The sequence below is a fragment of the Pinus tabuliformis genome, chromosome 2_1 (genome assembly GCF_031772625.1).
Source record: "Pinus tabuliformis cultivar Carrire ecotype Pingquan chromosome 2_1, CPIR1, whole genome shotgun sequence".
In the NCBI taxonomy this organism is placed as follows: Eukaryota; Viridiplantae; Streptophyta; class Pinopsida; order Pinales; family Pinaceae; genus Pinus; species Pinus tabuliformis.
In genome coordinates this window covers 168,247,808-168,255,821 of record NC_142299.1, presented here as the reverse complement: position 1 = coordinate 168,255,821, position 8,014 = coordinate 168,247,808, and positions in this window count along the sequence as shown.

Below are 8,014 nucleotides of genomic sequence, written 5' to 3'. Positions count from 1 at the left end.
AATCCATGGATCAACCAAGATCATAGATGATGATATCATGATAATATAAGCAACCAAAAGGGGAGGAGTTGGGAAGGGGAGGGGGAGGGACCGAAAAGGTTCCCATAAGCGATGAATCCTTCAATAAACCAGCTCCAACATGGTGATAGGAATGTATTTCTCCCCCTACAAGAGGGACACTTCCAGTAACATTAGAATCAGAGGAGAGAAAGGGGAGTTAATATATGGCCACGATCCAGAATTTATGAGAAAAGGTGGTCATTTGGAAGTAAGTTGAAATGATGACAACCATAGCATAAACCCATGTACACCCCATTAGAAGGTTATAATCCAAAGGTCTATCAATAACTTCTATTTCAAAGGAGATGGCTTTGTGCCCTAATTCCACTTGGAGGGAGTTCAGAATCCCACAATGTTTGTATGTCATTCCATGATCCAAAATGGATTTTGGATAGACTTCTAAGTCTAAGTTCTCCTCACAGAGCAAAATTAAAGTCCAAGGATGCTCCTGGAAATAGTCCCATTACATAGATATTTTCATTCTAAATCTACTACAACTTGAATGGGCTAAAATGGACCTTAGATGCAGAAGTTATCACAAAAAGAAGTTGCCCTTTGTCCTTTGAAAAAGAGGCAAAATCTTCTAAAAATGGCAGAAAAACCTTATAAAGGGAAATCACATTGGAGAGGGTCCAAGAGGAGGACTTAAAGAGGAGGCAGAATAGACCCATGATCACCGATCTCCGACATATCGGGTCGGAGGTAGGCCTTCACCCGATGTTGGGACCCCAGGCAAGGTGATGATGTGATTGCCGATATCGGCGGATTAGCGTTGGTGATGCCACGAGATAAGGAAAGAACCCCAGGCCATTGGGCAATGCGACTGTGAAATGCTGATGTGATCGACGATCAGCGATCAAGATCGCAACCATTACAAAGGCCCAAAGACCATGCGATATGTGATTGCGATAAATCGCATCGCAATATTGCATCGCGGTGATACAAAGGAGCGGGGTCGATATAATATGCGACTTGCAATAGGTGGACCTGACAGATTTTATAAATGTGGCTCTATAAATTTTGAGTTCTGATAAAAAAGAGATCTGTCGGGCTTTTCTGTGTATTAACACATTTCTGTATAAAACCCGAAATACAAAGGAAAATGCCCCGAGGAGATAAATGCCGGACCCGAAATATTTATAGACATAGCCTTATATTATTTGAGTTCCGTAATGAGGCAGATTTTGGGTGGGCCTCAGACAGTAAGTGGTATTGGATGGGCTCCGCCTGATCCCATACACTCGCTGAGACGTGGCTTGGCGCTGGAGAGAGAAAACCACCTTTTTAGGCAAGTAATCCCCATACACATAAGCCACCCAAAATGGATATTAACCGTTGGATCGAAGATCACGCGGATCAACGGTGGACTTGTAATAGTGACCAAAGGCAGACATGATAGGATTATGAGGCGGATTTAATATTATTTGAAGTCTGATATAAATCCATTTGTCGGGCTTTCTATGTATTTGGGGTTTTTCCATTATAAACCCAAATGCAAATAAACTCAAATACAAAGAAAACCGCGACTTGCGACTTGCGATAGCGATATAAAAGAAGACCGGATGGAATTGTAGGGCGGATTAAATAATATTTGAAGTCCGAAAGAAAGCATTTTGGTATATTTTTCAGTGTTTCTTTATATTTCTCTGTGTAAACAGAGAAATGACTTTTTGGGGATTTCAAACGCACCAATGTTCATTTCCGCTTAAAAACAAGTGGTATCAGAGCCTAATATTGGTTAACCCCACCTTCAAAGAAGGTGATATCAAAGCTGGTTATACCAGAGCAAGTGGTATCAACTCAGAATGCTTGATTGACAGAGCAAATATTGCTTGTCTGAAAGGTGTTTGGGCAGTCAAGGATTGATTTTCTGATTGATTGTATACTTGTTTGCAGACTCGCTATTGTTTGAGTTTGCAGAGGTGAAGGGAAATCTATTAATAGCTCATTCTACGAATGACAAGAAGGAAGAAGGGCTGAAGGCATTCTTTTATCCCAAAAGACCTCAAGGCAATCCTTGAAGCACAAGAGGTTTTTGCAAAAGGTTGCTTGAATAAGCTCTTTATTAATCTTGTGTGAAGTTCTTTTGTGCATTTTGATAATGACGACTTCTACAAGTGAGTCATCAAATTCCTCCTTCATCACAAGATTCTTTGATGGATATATGATGCAAGATTTGTTCATAATGATGGACAAGGTGAGAGAAATGTAAGAGGATGGAAGGAAGAGCAACATAATTAGAGAGCAGTTGAACTCCATGGAGGAAGAGAAGTAGATGCTTTCTAACAAATTGAAAGAAATGGAGAGGCAACTTCATATTGCAAATATGAACCTGAAAAGGATGCATGAGTTGGAGTCACAGCTCCTTGTTGCCAAAGAAGCCTTGGTCAAGTATCAGCTTGAAGAAGAGGTAAACCATTCCAGTTTGTCTTCAAATTCTTCTAAGAATTCTTATATTGGTTCTTTTGAAAAACATACTAGAGGCATAGGTTCCAAGCTAATGTCCAAGATGGGCTATGAAGGAAAAGGCTTGGGTAAACATGCACAGGGTATTGTTGAGCCAATAATAGTTGAGGAAAGGCCTAAGTTTTTGGGTCTAAGTTATGGAGAGTTTTATGGAGAAAGTTCCAAAGCTTCCATGAAGGCCATTGAAACAACTCCATGAATGAGTTGCATTGCAGGTCTTCTACCTCAAGAGTGTGAAGATTGTATTAAGGAGGAATGCAATAGCTTGAAACATCATTTGCAGGATGCAGGTGTTCATAAGCACACACTTGAACCAGAGAGTTGTGGAAACTCTAAAAGCCTTGAAGAGATTGATGGTGTTCCAAAGGGATCTACTTCTTCATTCAATTCACCTCCTCATGAAGGCAATAGAGGTGAAATAGAAAGGTATAAATCTGGTTCTAACCATATTCCTTTTGATTTTGAAAAGCATGATAAATTTCCACATAGATATGGGAAAAGAATTGCATGTTCCTTTTGTGGTTTGGATAACCATAATGTTTCTAGATGTTGGAAGAGAATAGCCACATACAGGAAACTTTTGAAGGAAAAGAAGTAAGAAGCCAAAGGTCCATTGGACAAGGCAAATCATGTTGTCAAGAGAATGCACATGTGTTGCACTTACTGCCATATGCAAGGACATGTTGCTGCAAAATGTTGGACTCTGAATCCAACAATGCTTCCACAAAAGTTGAAGAAGGTGGAAATAGGGAATGGTAGGAATGGAAAGGAAGATTCCATGATTGATGTGTTTAAGGATGATTCACATGTTGATGCTGATGTGCAGACAAAGGTAGCACCTTTGAAATGGATTGGTAATAAATGGTTAAAGTTCTTATCCAATTAAGATTGCATGTCTATTGATGCATATATTTGCATTTCTTTGTTGATGAGATGCAAGTTGCAAGATTTTACCAAGAAGGAAAATGGAGAAGCTGAGTAGGAGACTCACTTTGTTGTTGCAACATTATATTTCATTTCAACTTCAAAAGTATAGTGTGCTTAAGCAAAAGTTGAAGGATGAAATGCATGCATGAGAATGATGTGCATGAACACAAGGATGTTGATGATTTCCTTGTATTTGAACATGTATGTAATTAACTTGAAGGGTTGATTGCTTTGTTGTAAACATACATGTAATGCAATATTGACTTGGGAAAAGTTGATTTGGTCTCCAAGATGGAGATAATGATGAAGTGTTTCATCTTTTGAAAAGAGTCCTGATGGTCATTTTCTCTACATGCTTGACTTGAAGGGTTATTTGTTTTAAAGGCATGTTTTGTGGGCTTGTTATCTAGTCCATCATTTGAATGCAGATGTAAGACATGGAGGTGTTCACAAGATGTGAAATCTCTTTCTTTTGTTGAAGCAAGAGTTTAGGCCATCTAGTTGTTGTTAACAGCTGTTGTTGACAGCATGTCAAACAGGTACAAAGGAAAGTTTTTATGAAGCAGATGTAACTTCACATTGGTTTGGGCCACCTTGGATCAATGATCAAGGAAAAAAGTTCAAACTACCTTCTGTGACCATCTCAATAGGAGTTTTGCAGGAAGTCAGTTCTTCCCAGGAGGACTAACACATCCAGGAAGGAAAGTGGTCAAAGGCTTTGGTTCAGAGGCACTATGCAAGGCAAGTGCATGGAGGCTAAAAGAAGAGGGTGTTGTTACTCTCATTTATTGTTTAGATCAGTATATCAGTCTTTTGGAGACCAAAATTTCTTTAGTGGAAAGGCGTGATCCAAAGCGGAGGTGGAAGAGACCCCCGATCACCGATCTCTGACATATCGGGTCGGAGGTAGGCCTTCGCCCAACATCAGGACCCTAGGGAGGGAGGTGATGCGGTTGCCGATATCGGCGGACCAACGTCAGTGAAGCCACGAGATAAGGGAAGAACCCCGGGCTGTTGTGCAATGCGACTGCGAAATGGCAATGTGATCAGTGAGTGGCGATTGGGATCGCAACCAATACAAAGGCCCGAAGACCATGTGATATGCGATTGCGATAAATTGCATCACAATATTGCATCACATTGATACAAAGGAGAGTGGTTGATATAATATGCCACTCGCGATAGTCGGACCTGATGGATTTTATAAACGTGGCTCTATAAATTTTGAGTTCCGACAAAAAAGGGATTTGTTAGGATTTTTTGTGTATTAACACATTTTTGTATAAAATTGAAATACAAATGAAAATGCCCCGAAGAGATAAACGTCGGACCCGAAAGATTTATAGATGCAACCTTATATTATTTGAGTTTCATAATGAGTGGGATTTCAGGTGGGCCTCGGGCGGTAAGTGGTATTGGATGGGCTTCGCCCGATCCCACACATTGGCCAACACGTGGCTTGGCGCTGGAGAGAGAAAACCGCCTTTTCGGGCAGGTACTCCCCATACACATAAGCCGCCCGAAATGGATATTAACCGTTGGATTGGAGATCAGGCAGATCAATGGTGGACTTGTAATAGTGACCAAAGGTGGACCCGATAGGATTATGAGGCAGATTTAATATTATTTGAAGTCTGATATAAAGCCATTTGTCGGGTTTTTCTATGTATTTGGGGTTTTTCTATTATAAACACAAATACAAAGGAAACTGCGACTTGCGACTTGGGATAGCGATATAAAAGCAGACCCGATGGATTTGTAGGGCAGATTAAATAATATTTGAAGTTCGATAGAAAGCATTTTGGCGGATTTTTCAGCGTTTTTGTATATTTCTATGTGTAAATAGAGAAATGACTTTTTGGGGATTTCAAATGCGCCAATGGTCCTTTCCATTTAAAAACAAGTGGCTACTATACTTGAAGGCGTTGCACAATGATTGTTTAATGCTTAGAGGGAATTTGAATAGACAGAGGCCAGGAGCCAGAGTGCCCGAAAGGGGAAACGAACAGACATGCGCCGATAAGCTTAAAAGCCACTCAATGTCAGAGACAGAGGAGGGAGTTGCTGAGACAGAGAAAAAGCAGAAGGCAGAGCCATGAGACAGAGCCAGAGCCAGAAAGCCTGACAGCTTCAGATCGAGGGATAAGATGGTGTTCTAAGCCCATTATGTTCTGTGTAAACCAGTGGAGTTGAGTGTGGAGCTTGTAAAAGAACTGATACCATAATCCTAGAGAGCCTAGTCCAGTTGACTAGAGCTCAAGGAGACATAGCCCAAGAGTTTTGGGTGAACTCCAAATTAATATTGTTGTCCATGTGTTTGTTATTTGCTGCATTGTTGCACTGTTACATGTATTTACATATCAGCACAAACAACAGATTTTAAAGCATATAATCAGTTAAAATAAACATAAGCATACACCTTATTTTCAAGCACATTATTAGTTTCGCATTGGTTAATCATAGTTGTCTTGGGAATAATTAAGCTTTGGAAGTGGGAGAGGTTCTTTTAATCTCACAAGAAGCCTTTAGTGCCCCATTTTTAGATCATTCCATCAAAGGATTTTAATGTGGTGGTCGATTCACTTAGTTGGGGTTTACCAATCGACTTCTAGCAAGACAAGGACACGATGCAGGTCAAGGCTCCCTTGTCCACAATAAAATGATCATTTTTCTTACCATGGATAATGACCTGAATCATAAAAGATAATTGAGTCAGAAGTTGACGGGTATAATTTTGATGACAAAAAACCACTAGGTTGGAATCTGATGGATCCACACATCTAATAGCTTATAACAAGGACTTATTTTGGGTGGGGTAGTTTTCCAACACCTCAAGAGTCGAAATAGCTGAAGGAGACCGAGTCAAGTCTTCAAATATGTTGTAATTTTGAGTGGCTCTCGAACGAGGGTTGAAAGAAGACTTATGGATAACACCCTTCAGAGGCTTGATAGTCAATTCCATAGGAACCGGAGGTGGAACAAGATCAGATGAAGGTGGTGCCGAACTGGTAGGTTGATCAGTAGCCTGACCATTCGGTGGATTCACATTACCATAGTCCTTATTCCAAGTGGCCACCATGACATCAGATTTCAAATTTGAGGAGGAAATCATCAAAACTGTGTTAGAGGAAGAGGCATCCCAGGAAACCATATGAGTCTTTGAATTAGGAAATATGTCAATCAGCACAACAAGAGAAGTGGATGATTTAAGAAACTGATTCACTTCAGCACAATGTTGACAATCATGTTTAAGGTGATCCTCGCTACAAATAAAGCATGGGTATTGAGGCTTTCATTTCTCATTGGAAGATGAGATTTTTTGTTTATCCTATGGTGAGGAATCTTTCTTTTTCTTACCTTTACCTTTATTCTTTCTTCCAATTTTCTCTTGAGACTTGCCTTTATTAGATGAAACGACATTTATATTAGAAGAAAAAGCCGTAGGAGGATGAGATAGAGGGTTTTGTGTAGGCGCAGTAAGAGAAATACCATATGGTTTACTCGTTGAATGCAAACTGGAAGAACCTATAATTCCATCGACAACATGAGATTCTTTACTAGGTGGAGGAGGAACACTATTTGAAGGTCCCAGAGGGTTTGGTATCTTATCATGGAGCGTGCTTGATTGGGTGTAGACCATATCTAAGTATTGAGCATGAGAAATAAATTTATCTTCACTCATGACTCCACCTTTGGCCACATCTTTTGTTATGGGAGCTAACAAAGTTTTAACAAACCATTCCACTAATAGTTGATCGGGAACATAAGTCTTGACCAATCAGCGATGGCACCTCCACTCATGAATGTGATCCAAAATGTGAGTACAGTCTGATTGTTTAAAGTTAATCAATAGTTCCATTCCAATTTCGTATTTGATCGGAAACTAGAAATGCATGAGGAAGGTAGTGGCTAAAGGGCTAAAGTCATGAAACGATTCTCTAGGTAACTCAATATAACATTTAGCTGTGGTACCCATAAGCGTTCATTGGAAAAGACGAAGTCGAATGGAATCATCATTAAGTGAATTGGATGAAAACCATAGATGATACATCATAAAATGCGTTCAAAGGCCTTCTCCAGGATTCTCATTGAACTTTGGGATATCAGAAGGCAAATTATTGGAAATAATCAGCTACCATGTGGAATGAGCGATGGGATCATTAGTAAGTCGAGTTAAATCTGGCAATTCAAGAGTAGCCACAAAAGGCAACTGCCGATTAAATTTTGGAGGTGGATGACTTGGATAAGAAGGGATATATTGGGCAACATGCACTTTCATTCCTTAATAAGGAGGGTTTTCATAACAAGGAACCTGGTTCCCAAAATATGGAGGGTTCTGATAACCAACATACAAGTGAGTTTTTTTCCTAGCCCGAGGATGGCGATAAAGCTACTGGAATGGTTGGGCTTTTATTTTCTTGCCTTTAAAAGGAATTTGACGTGATCTATACTATTTCCTGATAGGGGTTTGCATTTCCCCCTCGTATGGGTTTGATGGAGACTGTGTGCAAGTGATTGAGAAGGTGAGGTACCTTGCACAGTTTGACTAATCGGGATATGG